General features: G+C 49.3%; 1 protein-coding gene across 15 annotated transcripts in view; it reads right to left on the reverse strand.

Annotated features, from left to right (window-relative positions):
• The window catches only part of Rimbp2 (RIMS binding protein 2), a 195857-nt gene that overhangs the window by 112336 nt on the left and 64376 nt on the right, over positions 1-19145 (reverse strand). The window contains exon 1 of one of the 15 annotated variants that reach the window (XM_006504294.4): positions 6831-7418. The exons of the other annotated variants lie outside the window; for them this stretch is intronic. The gene's annotated coding sequence lies outside the window, so the exon portion shown is untranslated. Of the gene's footprint in view, positions 1-6830; positions 7419-19145 lie in introns of those variants that run through there. 15 annotated transcript variants of the gene reach the window in all.

The raw sequence follows: 19145 nt of genomic DNA on the forward strand, positions 1-19145 counted from the left end.
CAGACGAAAGGACATAAAAGCCAGAATCAAGGACCGGTAGATGGCTCACAGTTGGTGGTGTGCTTGCTTTAAGGCATGAGGACATCTTCAAACTCTGTGTTTCTTTTTAATCTAACAGTGCTGAGGACTGAACCTATACCCTCATGTATGCTAGGCGAATGCTCTACCACTGAGCTACATATAGCCCTACCTAGCCTTGAACCTTGGATTCCCAAGAAGCCCCTGAGACACACGCTCCATCCTGAAACTCTGCCTCTTTATCGGTTGCTGCTAACCAAAAATCTACTACTGCAATGACTCAGAGGTTTGGCTGTGAAGTGGAAATGGCCAAGCAGGCCCCAGGATAGCTTCCTCTGTTTGTCAGGAGTTGGCTGAGGCTGCACAGGGCACCAGCTCCAGTGTCTACTTGACACATGCTCTTCCAGCCTCTCAGCTCAGTGAGGCTGTGGCACGGCTGCTGAGGATGCTAGCTGTGGGTCACCCCACCCTGGAGACAGCCAGTCAAGTCCTGACCCCATCACTGTGTAACCTGTGAGCAGCTCCTTCCTACCAGCTCCCTGATTCTGACTTTTACAGTCAAGTGATACCAGCTCCCTCCCAAGCTGGTCACAGATCACTTAGCACGAAGCCTTAATGCCTGCTGGTCTTCCATCCCTACCCCCATTTAAAAAAAATTATATATATATGTATGTATGTATGTATTTGCTCACAGCAAACAGGACGTCATTCTCTCCCTGGAACAGAGGTGATAATGCAGTAATGCCAGGGCTTCACTTCCTGGGAGAGGCAAATAGGACATCTGTCACAGAGATGAAAAGTGATGCGAAGGCCAGGCTTCATGGGAAATGAATTTCTGCTTTCCTTGCTCTCTTCAGTATGTTCCAGATTCACAGCCACAACTCCTGTCGGACCCATCCCCTAACCTTTTCCTGTCTTGATCTTTGGTGAAGACCTAGTTGGGCTGGGTATCCAGGGTTCTGCCAGCCTAGCACCTTGACCCTCCCCCTGGATGAGTCTTTGGATGTTGAGCATAGTCCTTGGGTACATCGTAGTGAGTTGGTCTGATGCTGCTTGTATTTTAATGCTAAATACGGATTCCTCAAAATGTGGACAAGCAGATCCTCATGTACTCGAGTGTTGCCATATGAACCTTCTCCCCAGTTTAACTGGTCAGTACAAGGCTAGAGAGAGCCTGTGATTTGGCAGTGGAGGGAGAAAGGCAGGACTGGAGGCTCATGAGAGGGGGTTGTGAGTGGAGAGAGGAGAAGAGGAGGAAGACAGAAGAGGAGGAAGATGCCATGGACCAGAACCATGGCCAGGATAAACAGCAAATAACAAGGGGCTTTATAGCTGGGAAGTAAGTTAGTATAGCCCTAGATCTGCCCAATCTAGGCTTATGGCTTTTAAATAAAATACCTGGATTATGTGTCTTTTATATGGGCTTATTAGGATTATAATTTCCTACTACACTACATCCAGCAGTAGCAACCAGACCCTTCACCGGCCTTGGCCAAATGTCCCCTGGGGCGTTCTGAGAACCCAGTTTCACCTGGAATTACCTTGAGAGGAGCCCATCCTCCATATGTATGGCAACAGGATTTTTCTTCTATGTACCTGTTCCTTCTCATGACCCACACAATGAGCCACAAGACTGGCTCATGTCATACGTGACTATACCAAAAGGAAACCTGCTTCTGAAAGGCTAAGTCACCTGGGGTGGTTCTGATGCTGTCCTGTTTCCCTATTGGTTCTTGATCTGTCAGTAAAATAGCCTTGGGCCAATTGCTGGTGGGAGGAATAGGCGGGACTTCCAAGTCCCTGAAGGAAGAGAAACAGATGCAAGGGAGAGGAGAGTTTACCATGCTTTGGAGAAAGAAAAGCCAAGCAACCATGTGAGGTCTTGGGAGTAGCGGTGGTCTGTGGCAGGGACTAGATGTAAATTAGGCACTAAAATTTAGGGCAGGTAGGAGGTGCAGAGCTAAGAATATTGATAAGGGCATGTTAACAACTGTCTTAGTCAGGGTTTCTATTCCTGCACAAACATCATGATCAAGAAGCAAATTGGGGAGGAAAGGGTTTATTCAGCTTATATTTCCACATTGCTGTTCATCACTGAAAGAAGTCAGGACTGGAACTCAAGCAGGTCAGGAAGCAGGAGCTGATGCAGAGGCCATGGAGGGATGTTCTTTACTGGTTTGCTTCCCCCTGGCTTGCTCAGCCTGCTCTCTTATAGAACCCAAGACTACCAGCCCAGAGATGGTCCCACCCACAAGGGGCCTTTCCCCCTTGATCACTAATTGAGAAAATGCCTTACAGTTGTATCTCATGGAAACATTTCCTCAACTGAAGCTCCTTTCTCTATGATAACTCCAGCTGTGTCAAGTTGACACAAAACTAGCTAGTACAACAACGGTAGTTTAATAATGCCCAGCAATTGTGCCAAGAAGGCAAGTTGAAAAAGAACAACTGTGTGCATGTCCTTTATCCATGGATTCAAGAGAAGCTGGGTGGGGACTGATAGCGCAGCCCTTTCCCAGAGCTAAGGCAGGGTTGCGAAGATACACGTAATGCACTGGTACCAATCAACCTTTAGAAAACCTCACCTCACCCAGCACCCAAGAGCCCAGTAAAAAGTTTCTTATAACCACATGTGAGGGGTGACTTGTGCCACAACTCTGTATTCCTAGGTCAAGATTCCAGGACCTCATTATGTGGCTTTTCTTTGAAGACAGGATCCTGGCTCAATGTGCCCAGCTAAGTTAGAATGAAGCCACGCTACAGAAGGATAGCCTGCAGCTACATTCCTACTGATCTTATCAAAGAAGACAATTTGAAGGTACGGAAGGACAGAGGGAGAATGGGACTCTGCGGGCAAGGACTGCCCATGATTGTCAGCTGGACAGAAGTGAAGAAGGCAATGGCCATAGTAAAAACCTGAGTCTTCTCTCTGGGGAGCTGTCTGCATGTGACAGCTTGTCACAACTCCTCGGCCACTTTCAGAAAGGAAGGAAATGTAGAAGACAGAAGGGTATTATGGAGCTTGCATGGACTCCCTGTGGCCTGCACGTAGTCCAAGCAGAAGCCTGTGACAGCTAGGTCAGCATAGCTGATGGGGACACAGACCTGTGCCCTGTCTGCTCCGCTCCCTGTATCCTTCATGCTGAAGACAAAACCCGAAGCTGGCAGCCCCTGATGCCATGTGAGACTTCCCGACGAAACATCATTGTCCGGGGTTTGAGTCTATGTCCTCGGGCTTTGCAAAACCCATTTGTGAGTTAGCTGTGCACATAGTGCAGGGGCCCACCCTGTCCATCTCCTGCCAGAATTTTTTAAAGCAGTCTACAGAGCTGTCCCACAGGTAAGTGACTTGCCAGATACTTAGCGCACACTTCTCTAGGCCCAGCTTTTCCTCAGCAAAAGCATAAGATACCCTCCTCAGGCTTGGGTTCATCTGATCAGGATGCTAACCCAGCTCAAACCCTGTGAAAGAAGCGGTCAAATCGTGTGCCTCATTGTTAGTGGTCCTGAATACCAGATAACAGGTCAGCAGGGTGCTACAGAGAAGGCTCAGTGGTTAAGCATCCTGGCCTGTTCTTCCAGAAGGACTGGGTCCCATTCCCAGGAACCATATGGCGGTCTACAACCATCTCTAACTCCAGGGGACTCAACACCTATACCTTGCCTCTGCAGGCACCACTAGGCCCTGAACATAGTACACAGACATACATGGAGGCAAAACACCCATACTTGTAAACAAATTAATTTAAAAAATAAAAATAAAAGGTCTATAGGGTAAGATCCGGTCAGTCTCTCCAATTCTTTCTTATTTTTAACTATGTGTGTGGGAGAGAGTGTGTATGTGCATGCAGTGCCCACAGCATCCAGAAGATGTAGGCTTTTCTAGAGGCAGAGGTTAAGTTTCAAACCTGGGACAAATGACTGAGGTGCCTATTTAACATATCAAAGCAAGCGACCCAGACACCCTGCTATTCCTCAGTGCCTACCAGTTACAGGGTCCTCCTGGCTAGCATACCCTCTGGGCTACCCTTCTCTACATAATCACCCATCTGGTTACCTGATCCTTTCCCCTACTGCACCTGGTTCCCATCTCCCTTTTCCTCATAAGGCTCAGAGTCATCTCCATACTCGACTCTCCCAGATGTTCCTGCCTCTGGCTCTGCTCTCCCACATATCTATAGTAAATTAGAATTCTCTACCCCCCCCCTCCAGACAGGGTTTCTCTGTATAGCCCTGGCTGTCCTGAAACTCACTTTGTAGACCAGGCTGGCCTCAAACTCAGAAATCCGCCTGCCTCTGCCTCCTGAGTGCTGGGATTAATAAAGGCGTGTGCCACCATCGCCCAGCTAAATTCGAATTCTCCTCCACCATCTATAGCAGCAGGTGTGTCCTGTCCTCCTCCTTCCCTTCCCTGTCCTTCTTCTTCCCTTCCCTTCCCTTCCCTTCCCTTCCCTTCCCTTCCCTTCCCTTCCCTTCCCTTCCCTTCCCTTCCCTTCCCTTCCCTGTCTCCCTTCCCTGTCTCCCTTCCCTGTCTCCCTTCCCTGTCTCCCTTCCTTGTCTCCCTTCCCTGTCTGTCTCCCTTCCCTGTCTCCCTTCCCTTCCCTGTCTCCCTTCCCTGTCTCCCTTTTCCCTTTTCCCTTTTCCCTTCCCTTCCCTGTCTCCCTTCCCTTTTCCCTTCCCTTCCCTTTTCCCTTCCCTTCCAATTTCCTTGTTTCATTCAGGTGTGAGTCTATCTACATTGGTGCTGGTAACTGAGGCTCTTAACCACTAAGCCATCTTTCCAGCCCCTTTCTCCAGGATCTTAATGAAGCCTTTCCAAGACATAAGGAGGCAAAATACACAGGGACTGACCTAGGAAAGTGTCGACCCAGGAGCGAGGTAGCATTAAAAATGTTTGAGTTCAGTGCCAATAGCTTTTGAAAATTTAAGCAAACACCTTGCTGTGCCTGGTCCCGGAGAATTATCTTGCTTGTAATGTTTACTTAATCCCATGCTGAGGTCTCCCACTTGAATACTGGCTCAGTATTGGTTGCAGGTGTCACCATATTACCACACCTGAGTTGCTCCCTGCCACCATCTCAGCAGACAGCCTCCCCTTTTAAACAGCCAGTGGGTCGCATCACCCTCCCACACGTATGTTTAACAGAGATTCAGCTCAGGAGAGATGGGCTTCCTAAATTCATTAGTCATTTTTTTTGGTTGGTCATTAATTAGTGATGACAACTGAACCCAGGGTTTCATGCATGCTAGACAAGTAGTTTACCAATGAGCTATATCTCAACAAACTTTATTATTATTATTATTATTATTATTATTATTATTATTATTATTATTATTTATTAATTTAAAGACAGGGTTTCTCTGTGTAGGCCTGGCTGTCCTGGAACTCATTGTATAGACCAGGCTGGTCTCAAACTCACAGAGATCCACCTACTTCTGCCTCTTGAGTGCTGGGATTAAAGGTGTGCACCACCACACCTTGGCTGCCACACCTCAAATTCTTTATTTTTTATTTTGAAACAGACTTAAAAAGTTGCCCAAGCTGGCCTTGAACTTATCCTGGACCTCAGATGAACCTCCTGTCTCCAGCTTCACAGTGATTTTTCTCATGGCCTGAGTTCACTTGTTCTAAACGTGGGAAAGCCTACGAAGGTAGAAGAAGAGCTCTTCCTGGCCCATTTGTGAAACTCCAGCCTGGGAGAGTCCAGGACTAAGAGATAAAGAAACCCCAGGGGAAAGTGGCTTCCCTTTTAAAAAGTGGCAGGTGTGATTGCTGCTCTGGTTTTACATCAAGGAACACTGTGGGTGAGTGACCTTCCCTGATTGCAGACCAAAGGTCTTGGTGACCTGGGCACTAGCAGCGGGCCTCTGAAGGCTTCAGGAGAGAACTCATCTCTATCTGACAAACAAGACTATGGCTGCTGGGCTCATGGGAAGACACCAGTGTGTCCCCTGCTAGATGTGGAAAAAGTGCCTGGTGGCCCCTAATGGCCACATCTGTATCTCCACCCTCACCCTTAGATCAGTGCTCCTTTCCCAAGCTCTGTGCCAGTCACCCTGCTGCTAAGCCTACATTGGGTCTTTCTGCTCCCAGGAGGCCTTCACAGGATGGGATGGATAGCCCATTCTTAACACAGTGTAGCAGACGGTCTGACCACCAGAGACTGGAGACCAGGTCATCTAAATGCCTTTCCCTGGTGGAAAACACCAGATGAGTCTGGGTCCCTCTGGGTCAGTGGCAGTGAGCATAGGTCCCAGCCAATCCAAATGGGCAGGAGGAGGGAGTGAGAAGCAAGCTTCCCCAGGCTGTGAAGGTTGTAGAAGCAGGGGGTCACTTATCACCACAGCATGCCATATGCCATGGAGATCAAAGAATCAACAGCCCTGGTGAACAACAGAAACAGTCCCATGCCTAGCAATGTGCACACCCTTGTCCCAATCTGTTGCCATTGTCATAAGCACTGCTGCACTGGACGCCTCTATCATATGCAATTGCCCGGATACAGGCCCGCAACCACCAGGTCTGTTCCAGGCACCGGGCATCACCCTAGAGAAGTACCACTCTCATTGATGGAAAAGACCAACCACAGTGGCTATAACATACAAACCAGGGAGAATAATGCAAAATCATAATCGTGCTAAGGAACAGAAAGGATGGGTTAGGCAGGCAGGCAGCAAGGACCACCCTGCCTCAGCTCACATCAGTCCCCAAGGGCAACCACAAGAGTCTCTGTCTGACCCACATCCTCTGGCATCTAGTGGTTGAAAATAACCCCCACCCCCATGTCTTCCTCCCCCAGATGGCAGCTTACCACGACACCATGCCAGAGAAGCTGGGAAGCCAATTGGGATAAAGAAGAAGTTGGTGTGGCACTTCAAGGAAGTAGAGGGTTGCAGCCAGAAGTTGTGCTGGTGAAGACACAAACTGGAGACAGACTGGAAGACCGGTAAGCCTCTGGTGTGACTAGGCTGGACAGACTAGGGGCGGATCATAGGGGAGAGGGAGGAGCCACCGGTGGGCGTGTCCCATGGACAGTGCTGAAAACCTTGGATCTTACTTTGAGCATGAAAAAAGGGTATCTCTTTGAGCTTTCTGGGCCCTTTAAGGCAGATTTGAACACCGTAGGACCAAAGCAGGGTGTGATAAGGAAAAGAGGAAGTAGGAAAAGGGAGGCAGGGAGCAGGATGGCTGGGTCAGCAGGCAGAGGGAGGGTATAGCTTTATGCCAGGGGGACAAGACCATTGCACCTACCCACAAAGGAAATGGTTCTAACACTATCGGGGCCCACTGTGAACTGTGGCTTCCACACCACACAAATCTGTGGTCTCGGTAGGTTGTTCCCCAAGCCCCAAGAGCAGCTCAGCCGGCTCAAGCCACGTAGTGACGACTCTGGAGCCAAGCGGAGGTGTTTACCTCCTCCAGCAGAGGCAGATGGTGCCTGGGGGTGCATAATGCACGCACTTGCTCATACTGAGACCAAAGTCATTGCCCAAGAAAGAGAGAATCAAGCCAAATGGTGCTGCTCCTCCTGGCCAAGTGTCCCGCTGGGCCTGGAAAGCTGCAGAGAGGAGGATTAAGAAGAGGTGAGAGAGAGAGAGAGAGAGAGAGAGAGAGAGAGAGAGAGAGGGAGAGAGGGGGGGAGGCGTGGCGCTGGCAGTCTGAGAGGGTGGCACAAGCTCTTTAGCACAAGCTGCTGGAAGCGGCAGTCGGAGCTGCCTAGGCATATGCGGGCGCCACATGCCATAAACGAAGCCCCAATCCTAAACGCATCACACCAGGGGAGAGATTGCAAGATTCATCACAGCCCGGCAGGCTCAGGGCCAGGAGGCAGAGACCTTCCCAGGGAAAATAGCTGACACCACAGCCAGGAGGGAAGAATAAGCACTTTGTGCTCAGCCGGGGCCAAAGACTGAAGAATGAGCCAGCCTTGGATTGAAGAATGAGCCAGGCTCGGTGACCCATGCCTGAAATCCCAGTACTTCAGGGTCTGAGGCAGGGGGATAAGCCATGAGTTTCAAACCACCCTTTACTGCATAGTGAGTTCAGGGCTAGCTTGAGCTAGAGTGAGACCTTATCAAGAAGGCGGGAAGGAGAGAGTTGTGGTTTTTGTTTTGTTTTGTTTTGGTTTTTTTAAGTGACTAACAGGGGTTGGAGAGTTAGCTTAGTAATTAAGAGTACTTGGTGTTCTTACCAAAGGACCAGGGTTCGATCCCCAGCACCCACATGGAGGCTCACTACTTCCTCAGGCACCTCAGACATGTGGAACACAGAAATGGATACAGGCAAGACACTCATACACACAAAATAAAATAAATCTAAGATGAGATGTCAGGGGTGGGGGGGAGCTAATGAGGCTATTCTGGTGGGAAATGAGGAACGGCTCCGCCAGGGCACGGAGGCTGGGATAGGTCACACTGCACCGCAGTCTCCCTGGGCAGGGGAGCACCACACTGTCCTGAGCATAGGCCACAGCCTGAGGCCTCTCTGTGCACTGAGTTCAAACCCAGCACTCCAAGTCTCTGAGTTTTCTCATCTATAAAACAGGGACGGTGACATGCCCGACTAGGGAGACCGGCATAGCAACAGGTTTGATTGGATTAGGGCTCTAAAGACAAACACCAGGAAGTGGTCCTTCATGCTGGTTATGGCCACAGCTGCCTGCAGTGGTTCTTACTGGTCTCAATAGCACAGTCACCACGATTAGAAACAATCCAGATGTTGCCATGAACAGGAAGGGACCATGAATAGGAAGCCACACCCCTCTCAAATTTCCCTCAGTAGCGCAACTGACTTAAGACATTTTAAATGAAGTAGCAAAGAGTAGCTATAATTCCAGCACTTGAGAGACGTGGGCGGGGGTGGGGGAGGGGGGTTCCATAAGTTTCCAAGAAACCTGGACTAGGGTGAGATCCTTTATCAAAAGAAATGAATGAATGAGAGGCAGAGGAGGGGAAAGAAGGAAGAAAGGGAGCTGATGACATCATCTATGTACTGCGGAAGGCTAGTGCCAGCAAGCTGGGTGGTAGCAAGCTGGGTGCCACATACCACAGGGAAGTACCTGTTCTGTTCATACCTAGCTGCTGTTCCTCTGGAGCACCCGCAGCTCATTGTCTGTGTATCAATTACAGAGCAGGAAGGGTCTGTGTATCACCACCCAGAGCTGGGGCGGAGGCCCAGAGGACTCTGTCCATGGTGCTGGCCTTCCCATTCCCAGCCCCCTCACCTGTCCTTTTGTCCTGGCCATCTTTCTTCAGCATCTCTTTAGCACCATCTCTGTTAAAGTATCCTCCATGGATCCCACTGGCAACCACAAGCCTACCCAAACTCTGAACTCACACAGCTTTGCCCCAGCCTCCCCTGCCCTGCCCTGCCCTGCCCTTCCAACCTTGCTTACCCTCATCCTAGCTCCAGACAACACATTGTTTCTGCCTCTCAAATACCACAGCCTTGCTGACTCCTCAAGGCCTCTGCTCAGCCTCCCCCTTTTTCCTGAGTCTTTTTCAGAGACCTTTCTTTTTTTCCTGCTGGGTTCTTTCTTGACATACACTCTCCACGCCACTGCCACGTAACTCGGAGAGGCCTCTCTCCACCTGAGCCACCTTCTGTATCATGGCTCTGCACCTTCTTTTCATTGCACAGACAGCTGAGACAATTGCAGCCCACACACCATCATGGGTCCACAATGCCTGGATATATAAAGTATACACAGAACATAACCTGTGGGCCCTGGGGATGGGATAGGGAGAGGGGAGAGGGAGAGAGCCCACATCCGGCCAGAGCTCCTGTGCTCTGGGCAGGCAGACATGGGAGGGCTGCCAGACAGCTTTCCACTCAGCCCCAGGTGGGCATCTAAGCCACTGACCCCACTCGACAGGGGTGGACAAGGGGCAGCCCCTATATCAGGAGATACGGGAGAGACGGCAGAGGGAGAGAGGTTCCCATGCAGGCGAGAGTCCTAAGTCCAGTCCATGGCTGGAGTATAGGAAAACCTTCCATCAGGAGATTAGAAATGGCTCATTAGGAGAAAGCCTATCCCATCATCTAAGCACAGCGGGCCTTGATGAACAGAGACAGTCAATGGTTTTAGAGCTTTATTGTAGAAAGGCAGGGGAAAAGAGAGAAGAGAGAGACCAGCCATGGCCAAGAGGAGAGAAGGGGGGAAAGGAGAGAGAGAAGAAAGGCTAGAGTAAGAGGTTAGAGAGATAGAGTGAGGAGAGAGACTAAGAGAGTGAGAGGAGAGTGAGGTGGGGCCAAGCAGCCCCTCCTATGGTGGGCTTGTTATCTTACTGTTCCTAGGTAACTGGGAGGAGTCTAGCCTGAAGGTCAGAAGCTTGGGACATTGCCTACGTGACTAAAAGCTACGCTTCTCCTGTGGGGGCTGTGGGGGCTGTGGGGGCTGTGGGGGTAGTAACTTCGACAGGAGCCAGGGGTCCAGGAGACATGAGGGAACACCTACTGTCCCATGTAGGTGAATTATCACCACCAGGTTCTACCAGGGTTCAGACCTCAACTGGACTGGAGACTAGGCCTGCTGTGTATAGCCCATTGTCCCACAACAACCAATGATCCTAGCAGGCTCTGACAGTGTGACATTGCTTGATCTTGTGTATTCTGCATCAAAATACGAGCACAAGCTGCGTGGGCTGTAAAGGATGAGAAACTGTCTCATCCACTTTGTTCAGATCTTAATGCTAAGTCCAAGATTCACACTGAGTGCTTTGTGACCAGGGGCAGAACACCCCTGTCCTTGGCTTTACTGACTTGCAAAGTGGGGCAATAGGATCTCTTTCTTTTTTTTTTTTTTTTTTTTTTTTTTTTTTTTTTTTGATTGCTGGTAAGGTTCAATGAATTAATGACAGACTATTGTGCCCCTCCATCTCTCAAGCGCTGGAATTATAGCTACGAGCTACTTTGCTGCCCTATTTAAAGGGAAGTGTCTCAAGTTGGCTGTGACACTGGGAGAAATTTGAGAGGGGTGTGGCTTCCTATTCATGGTTCCTTCCTGTTCATGGCAACATCTGGATTGTTTCTAATCGTGGTGACTGTGCTATTGAGACCAGTAAGAACCACCTCAAGCTGCTGTGGCCATAACCAGTGTGAAGGACCACTTCCTGGTCTTTGTCTTTAGAGCCCTAATTCAATCAAACCTGTTGCTACATCTGCCTCCAGAGATGGGTGTGTCCCTGACACCTATCAGGCACTTTTCAAGCATTGGTGCACCATCATCACCGTAAGCATCTTTGCCATCATCACCACCATCAACTTCATCACTGTGAGGTAGTGCGTGCCCAGGGCCTTGTTAAACCCTTCTTAAAATATTGGGTAACGCAGAGGCTTGTCTTTCTTATTCCAGCAGCTGAACACAAGATGAACGACTAGGGGCCACACACCTCCATGTAAAACCAGGTAAGAGGCTCACAGCTCTCACTCCTTTTGATTTAGAGATTGAGGGGTTTAGGTTTTTTTAATTAGTTCTTTTTAAAAAGAAATTAGAAGATTTTACGCAAGTCATACTTCCTACTGTCTGTTCCAAAAACAAATAATGTGGCGCTTGCAAGCTGACACGCTCTTCTGGGTCTCATCAAGGCCAGAGCAGCCTGCTTTAAGGCAGTCAAGCTGTGGTGGCTTGGTCCCCATCACTTCTCTGTCATCTTATCTAGTCTGTATGTCTCCCTCTTGGCTCCCCCCTCCCCGTAGGCTTCATGCCTATACCCTGAGATTCTAAAGAACAAAGTCTCCAGGAAAGACCAGAGTCATGTATGGGAGTGGCTACTTGGATTGACTACCCCAGTAACCAATCAGGAAGCACTCAGTGGGCGGTGTCCTCTGAGGTCCCTGCATTTCATGAAATCTACAGACTATGAAAACTCAGAGGGACAACTCCATCCTGCCACATAAAGCTGGGTGGTGGCTCTCACATCACTCTGCTCAGCCCTCGGGGGTAGTATGCAGCAACTTTCCCTTCCTTCTCCCTCCTTCCCATGCACCCCTACCCCCACCTTGACTCTACCAGCCCGCTCAGGCTCACATTCTCCACTGTAGCTCCTGGCTCCTCAATCCTGCCTGTAATGCCCTTCCCCTCCAGGCCGTCATCCAACTCCTCTGCAACCTTCAAAACCCAGCTTGGGTCCTGGCTCTTCCAGAAGGGGAAGCCCCCCTATCTCAGCCCCACCCCACCCCCACCCTCCGCTCTTCCCCAGATCTGTTTCTCAGCCCTCACACAGGCAGGTTCCCCTTCCTCCAAAGCCAAATCCACTCCGTGACTATTCTGCTCGTGTGGGGGATGTTTTTATATACATCAATCCGCTATCTTAGAGTATTTTATCAAATAAACTCACCTTCAGGGACACTACATTTGACTACAGTGGGACAGACCACCAGTTTCCGCGCCCCTCTAAAGAGTAAATAAAAGTACAAACAGCCAGGCAGTGGCACATGCCTTTAACCCCAGCACTTGGGAGGCAGAGGCAGGTGGATTTCTGAGTTCGAGGCCAGGCTGGTCTACAAAGTGAGTTCCAGAACAGCCAGGGCTACACAGGGAAACCCTGTCTCGAAAAACCCAAAAGAAAAAAGCGGGGGACACAAACTGAACAGGTGATGTTCTGATCAGTGTGTGGCATTAGGACCTGTTTGTCACATAGGCTGTCAGAGGTGAGGGACAGAGGGCAGGGTGAACTCTGTCAGGAGGCCACAGAAATACTGTGCAACCTTGAGACCCGCTCATCCTTAGGACAGAGGTCTTGGGAGAGTGGAAGTTGGTACCATAGAATTCAATGTCTGTAGCACACTTGGACATATTCCTATGCGGCACACTCTTATCATCAGGATATATTTATACTATTGTGTTTAAGAAATAGGCATTTCATGTTTGCTTCCCAAATGAGAGTCAGCTCACAGCTTCCCCCGTCCCCATCCGTGGTCTGTGAAGGTGCCTCTGTGACCAACGCTGTTCACAAAAGATATTCATTCCGTGGGCACTTTATTAAACTGCCATGATTGAAAGCCTTCCCTGCAACCCGTGAGCCCCCTGGGGGGATTTGCTATGATGGAATCAGGATTTCCTTCTGAAATTAATCTCTGCTGGGCTGCGGTGACACGAGATTGTCTTCTGCCCTGAGCCTCTGAGAAAGCTGGTGGCTCCATGCTGGTCACATCTGCTACCCAGTGACCAAAATCAATACACTAAGCCTCCCAGATACACCTTAGTATTCCAGTTGTAACCAGTACAGCAGCGCATCTCACTGCCTCTTTTCCAGAAAACCATGGCTAAATAAGAAGTTCTCCCATGGGTGTGGGGAGATAGCTCAGTCAGTAAGATGACCTGAACGCAATCCCTAGAACTCACTGGGAAAGCCAGGCATAACGACCATGTGCTTGTAATTCCAATCGTAGGGAAAGGGAGACAGGAAGAGCTCTGGGGTTTGCTGGCGAACTAGCTTAGTTTAGTTGTCAAGTTATAGCCCGTGGAGAGACTGTCTCACAGAACAGGCTGGGTGGCACCTAAGGAACAAAACCCAAGGCTGTCCTTTAGACTCTATGAACACACATACAAAGAGAGAGAGAGAGAGAGAGAGAGGCAAACAAAAGGAAGATTTGTTCTTTCACCTGGACGTGTCTGTGCACACATATCTGCTCACACCAGGTAACGCCCGCTCACACCTGCTCACACAAGTACACTAATGGCATACACATACTTCTTGCCTAGTGCTTTTCCCATGGTTGAAGTTAGAAGCAGACTGGAGATTCACCTCTCCCTGAGTAGCCATGGATCATTTATTCTCTCAACAGATCCTGTCCCTATCTGTCAACCCCGAGGGTCAAGGTCGTTTCTCCTACAAGACGACTTCTCAGGATGGTACATATGCTGTGGCTTATGGCTCCTGACACATGGGCAGCTGAGACTAAGATACAAATCAGCCATGAGGCTTCCTCCCAGACATCCTACTGTCTGCCTAGTGGCCAGCTCCTGCCTGTTAGGCTTCCTGGGAACTGAAGGGAACCCTGGGACATGGGAACTGTCATCTCTAAAGTTGGTGAAGCTGAGGCAGTCTGAGAGGAGCCAACCCACCATGAACACCCTCGTACCAGAGATGTCACTTCCCCCTGGATAGGTTTCTGTGCTCTCCCTACTGGCCCAGTCTCACTAGCACCTATCATGGAAAGACCCCAGTCCTAGCTGGCTACCTCTGGGCTCCTTAGCAAGCTGCATTCACTGCCTGAGCTGAAGGCTGCCTCCCAGGGACCATGGCCATCACTCCAGAGAACCTGGGGTCTTCCCCAGTTTCTCCCTCACATGGCCAGAGTCCATCAAAATAAAAGCCCCAAGCTGCCCAGCTCTTCTTCCTCCAGTAGACATCCAGTAAATCATTCACTGTTTTTATGGGCTTAGAGTTTTACTGCACTCCTTCCGACCTTTAGTCCATCTGGAATTTATTTCGGTGTAAGATCCGGAGATGAGCTCCAACTGCAAATTATTTTTCAAGTTAGCACGACAGGTGTTTGAGCCCAGCTCTGTTTATATAATGAGCTTGGGCGAAGAAGAAGAAGAAGAAGAAGAAGAAGAAGAAGAAGAAGAAGAAGAAGAAGAAGAAGAAGAAGAAGAAGAAGAGGAAGAGGAAGAGGAAGAGGAAGAGGAAGAGGAAGAGGAAGAGGAAGAGGAAGAGGAAGAGGAAGAGGACAAAAACAAAAACAAAAACAAAAACAAAACTCCAGATATGCAGCAGCAACAGTAACAAACTTGTGCTCAACAATCTTGGAGACTCAGGTTCTTCCATGACTCTATCAATAACCCCAATAGCCCAACCCATCAGCACAAGCAGAAGCCAAGGCAACAGTTTTCAGAGCGGACTCCCTGAGCCAGCAGAAGAGGGACCAGAGCTTGTTGAAGATTAAGACCTCCAGCATCCCATGACCCTGCCAAAGACTTCAGTCTGAGGACCTTTGGGCAGAGGATCCAGCTAGCACCAAAGGGAGAGAGACCATCATCCCAGAACCCCAGGACCTGGGTGTACGGCTTAACAGTGTTACAACGATTCTTCCTTCAGAGCTGAGGTCTAACTCAATGGACCTAGCATTCAGGAGGCTCTGGGTTTTGTGCCAACATCATAGAAAGAAAGAGGGAGGGGAGAGGGGAAAGGATAGGAACAGAGAAGAGAGAGAGGGAGGACATGAAGGAGGGTGAAGGAGGGAGGGAGGAAAGGAAGAAGGGAAGAAAAGGGGGGAGGGAAAGAGAAAGGGTCACTCCTGGATGTGTTAACTGAACCCACAGGTGGGTACATCTTCTCTGATAGGAGGAACACCCTGTCAATCATCCAGTGCCCTTCCAGCAGGACTGTATTTCAGTCCCCACCTGCCTGCAGCATTCAAAGGAATTACAACCATGACCAGTCCAGGGTTACACTCACAGGGTCCACAGGCATGGAGAGAGAGAAAACACTCCCTGGGAGATGTCTGGTGTGTGTTTAGGACGGTCCCCGCAGTGTCCCTCACTCTACCTTCATTACCACCCGTGACTCCAGTCTAGCCCTTGCTTCCCTCTGAGAGGAGCAAATCTGGGTCCTCTCACAGAGGCTCAGACAAAGCTGCAGTCACAGCCACAGCCACAGCCACAGCCGCAACTTCTACAGGCAGAGCAAGGATGCCACCCAGCTGTTCCACACCACTGACCAGGACCCCTCTGGAGCCTCCCATGACTGAGTAGGACCAGAGGAGATGGAAACACATGGGCTGCAGCTCATACTTAGGCCCCCGCCAGAGAAGGGAAAGTTAGGGATGACAGGGTGGGCCCTTGGAAGCTCGGTTCTCCACAAAGAAATTGAAGCCCCAGTACTGTGAACAGTTAGGTTTTTATAAATGCCCACAGTGCCGCTCAAGTGGGAACTGGAGCTGCAGGCATAGCTCAGTGGGAGAACACTTGCTCAGCGCTGACCACGAGGGAGGCAAAAGCCAAGTCTTCTTGCCACTGCAAGGCCCACAACTGCCCCTCCCTCCTCCTTAGACATCCTGCTTCCCGGAGTCTGAGGTTGCACAGGGACCAAGGGTATCAGACAGGCCATCCTTTTCCCTCACCTCCAGTCCATCCCTCGGACTCCATTATAAAATTAACTCCAGAAAAATTACACACAGCCACCATTTCAACTCCAATCCCCGACCTATCATGGGAAAGTGTGCATATCTTTGACTGGAAAACAGAGAGACAGAGACAGAGACACACGATTGGCTATAAAAGGGCCAGACAAGTCTGCAAAGAGGTTCTCTGTGTGTCTCCAAAGCACACTGCTGGTTTCTGTAACTTTGGGAGGCCTTCACCTGCCCGGAACCACCGAGAAACTGCAGACTTCGCGGCCCCTTTGGCCTGATTCATCTCATATAATGTATTTTTTTAAAAACCACCAGAAAAGGCCAAGGCTGGAAGGACTCCAGCTTCCCTTTTACAAGAAAAACTGGCCCTGGCTGGCTGAGGTGTTTCATGAATGACTTGCAGGGAGGTCTCTATGGGAGGGAGCTCATCAGCCTAGTGTGAGAAGAGCCTGGGACAGCAGATTGCAGCTTTCTGTAGGAGGGAGATAACTCCCAGGGCCAGTGATCTCAATTTTTCAGTTCTGGTGGGGCGCCCTAGAGCGGCATGGTTCTCAACCGGTGGGTCACGACCCCTCCGGGATTTGTCTGTCTGTTTTCACAACCATCACCTAAGACTATTGGAAAACAGATATTTATATTATGCTTCATAACAGTAGCAAAATTACAGTTACAAAGCAGCAATGAAAATAATGTTATGGTTAGGGGAATCACCACAACATGAAGAACTGTATTAAAAAGTAGCAGCATTAGGAAGGCTGAGAACTGCTGTCTTAGAGAGCTGAACATTTATGTAAACGTTTCATAGGTGAGGATCCACAGCACTGCACTGCCAGGGGCCCACACATAGGAACTGTAATGTAACTATGTGGCGTGAAGGGTATCTGACACTGGACCCCTGTGAAAGGGCCATTTGACCCCCAAAAGGGCCAAGACCCACAGGTTGATAACCTCTGCTCTACAGGCCCCCTAACTAATACAGTGTTTGAATTAAAAATCATAGAAAGTTACTTGAAAAACAAAACAAAATTAAAAAAACAATATTTATATAACACTATTAAGACTATTACATACCTACTCATTGAGCTGTACCCTGGAAGAACTAGTCAGACAACAATTGCCTGTGTGGCCAGACGGGATGCCTCTCTACCTCCTGAGCCCTGCCCACATCTACAAATTGAGGTTCCCCCACCAAATCACACCCGAGGGCTCCCTGCACTTCCTGCCAGGATGCCAAACAGAGCTCTCTTTCCCAAGACCACACTTAATCGAACTGGGAAAACCCATAGGGAACTAGAGTCTCATTGTCAAGGTACCGTCAGCAAATCTAAGCAACACCATCATCAAGATCACAAGGAAGGCAGAATCAGTCCAGGCCACCAGGACTCCTGTCTTCAGAAAATAGACAAACTTCATCAGCAGACTGCAAGTCTCCAAGCCAGGCCCTCTCTGGGTAGACCAGGCAGGGCCAGAGCAAAGGCCAGCTTTCCTAGCTGGCAAGTATATTTCTCTCCTTCATTTCTTGTAGGATTGGTAGTCGTTAGGCCACTGTGCTTGAAAGCAAGCTACAGCCACAGATTAAAAATTAATGTACTGCCTAACTCAGCTTCCAACTTGATGCCTTAATTGAGTTTGTTATGAGGGTGGTGCTGAGCTTCCGTGGTCCGGCCTCAATGCTGGACAAGAGGTTTGCAAACTCAGTAATGCAATTATCTCCCAGTGCACAGACCGCTTTTCTCCAGAGTCGCTCTGAATCTACCCTGGGTCTCTGTGTACACGGCACGGAGACAGGATTATTGATCTATGTTCATCTTCAAAGACTTACTTCAGCAAGTCGAAGCTCAAAGAGAAAGATGGGAGAGCGGAATCCACTGCGGAGAGAGAGGCACTTCGGGAGATGCATGTTCATTAATTAAATTAAACATCTAATTCAGCAGCTACTATGCATCGAGAATGCAAACGAGCATGGTGCAGTTCCCTAGGGAAGCCTATGGCTCTCCTAACTAAATGGCATAAAACTTGAGAGGGGTTAAAGAGAACATTGTCTATTACTCCCCTACTGCCTCTGGCCATGGAAGGTTTCCAAAGATTTCTTTATTTAATGACCACTTTACATAGTGCCAATTTATAAGAGCCACATGGCAGCCATTAACCCTCATGATCACAAAGGATGCTGGTCCAGGCATTCACCTTGGTTCCTCTGCAGATGAGGAAACAGAGACCCTCCCTTCCATCATCTCTCAAAAACCTAGTTGGCATCCTTTGAGCCCTCAAGTTCTACAGGAGATTTTAGGGTACCAGCTGGGCTGGCAATATACCAAAACCTCCCTCTAGAGTTATGAGGGAACCAACTTGATAGGGATGGAGAGATGGCTCAGCAGTCAAGAGCGTGTACCACTCTGGCAGAGGACCTGAGTTCAGTTCTAAGCACTCATGCCGGACAGCTCACAACCACCTGTAATTTTAGTTTCTCGGGATCTAACACCCTCTTCTGGACTCCAAGGGCAATTACACTCCAGTGTTCCTACCCACACACAGACATGCAAATATGCATGTAATTTAAAAATCAAATAAATCTTTAAGCAAACAAGCAAGCATGTATGCATGATTTCTAGGCACCTAGCAGCCAGTCACTAGGGCTGAGTTATTTCTCTGCACCTCTTGAGGGCAGTTTTAAAAGTACAGTTTCGAACCCCATTCAATCTGATTGCCAGTGTCTTCTGGTGCATAATGGCCCTGGGGCAAATACAGTAGATTGTCTGCTCTGAGGATAGCCTGCTACATCTGGGAGCAGAAGTAACAGGAAGTTCTTTGCCACATTCAGTGTCTGGTACTGAAGACCCAAAGCCTTCCCTTGAAGGAAGGCAGCTGTCCTGCACCAAGTAGCCTTGGAGAGAGAGGTGTAGATTTGGAGGCCCATGAGCTGTGTACACGTCCCAGTCTGGTACCACCTGGCAGTGCCTCAAACCCTCCAAGGCACCAGGCCTGCATTATTTTGGGCAAACATAGTAAAGATGTCATGTGGGAATCAAGCTGTTGTTCAGGTCAC

The sequence above is a fragment of the Mus musculus genome, chromosome 5 (genome assembly GCF_000001635.26).
Source record: "Mus musculus strain C57BL/6J chromosome 5, GRCm38.p6 C57BL/6J".
In the NCBI taxonomy this organism is placed as follows: Eukaryota; Metazoa; Chordata; class Mammalia; order Rodentia; family Muridae; genus Mus; species Mus musculus.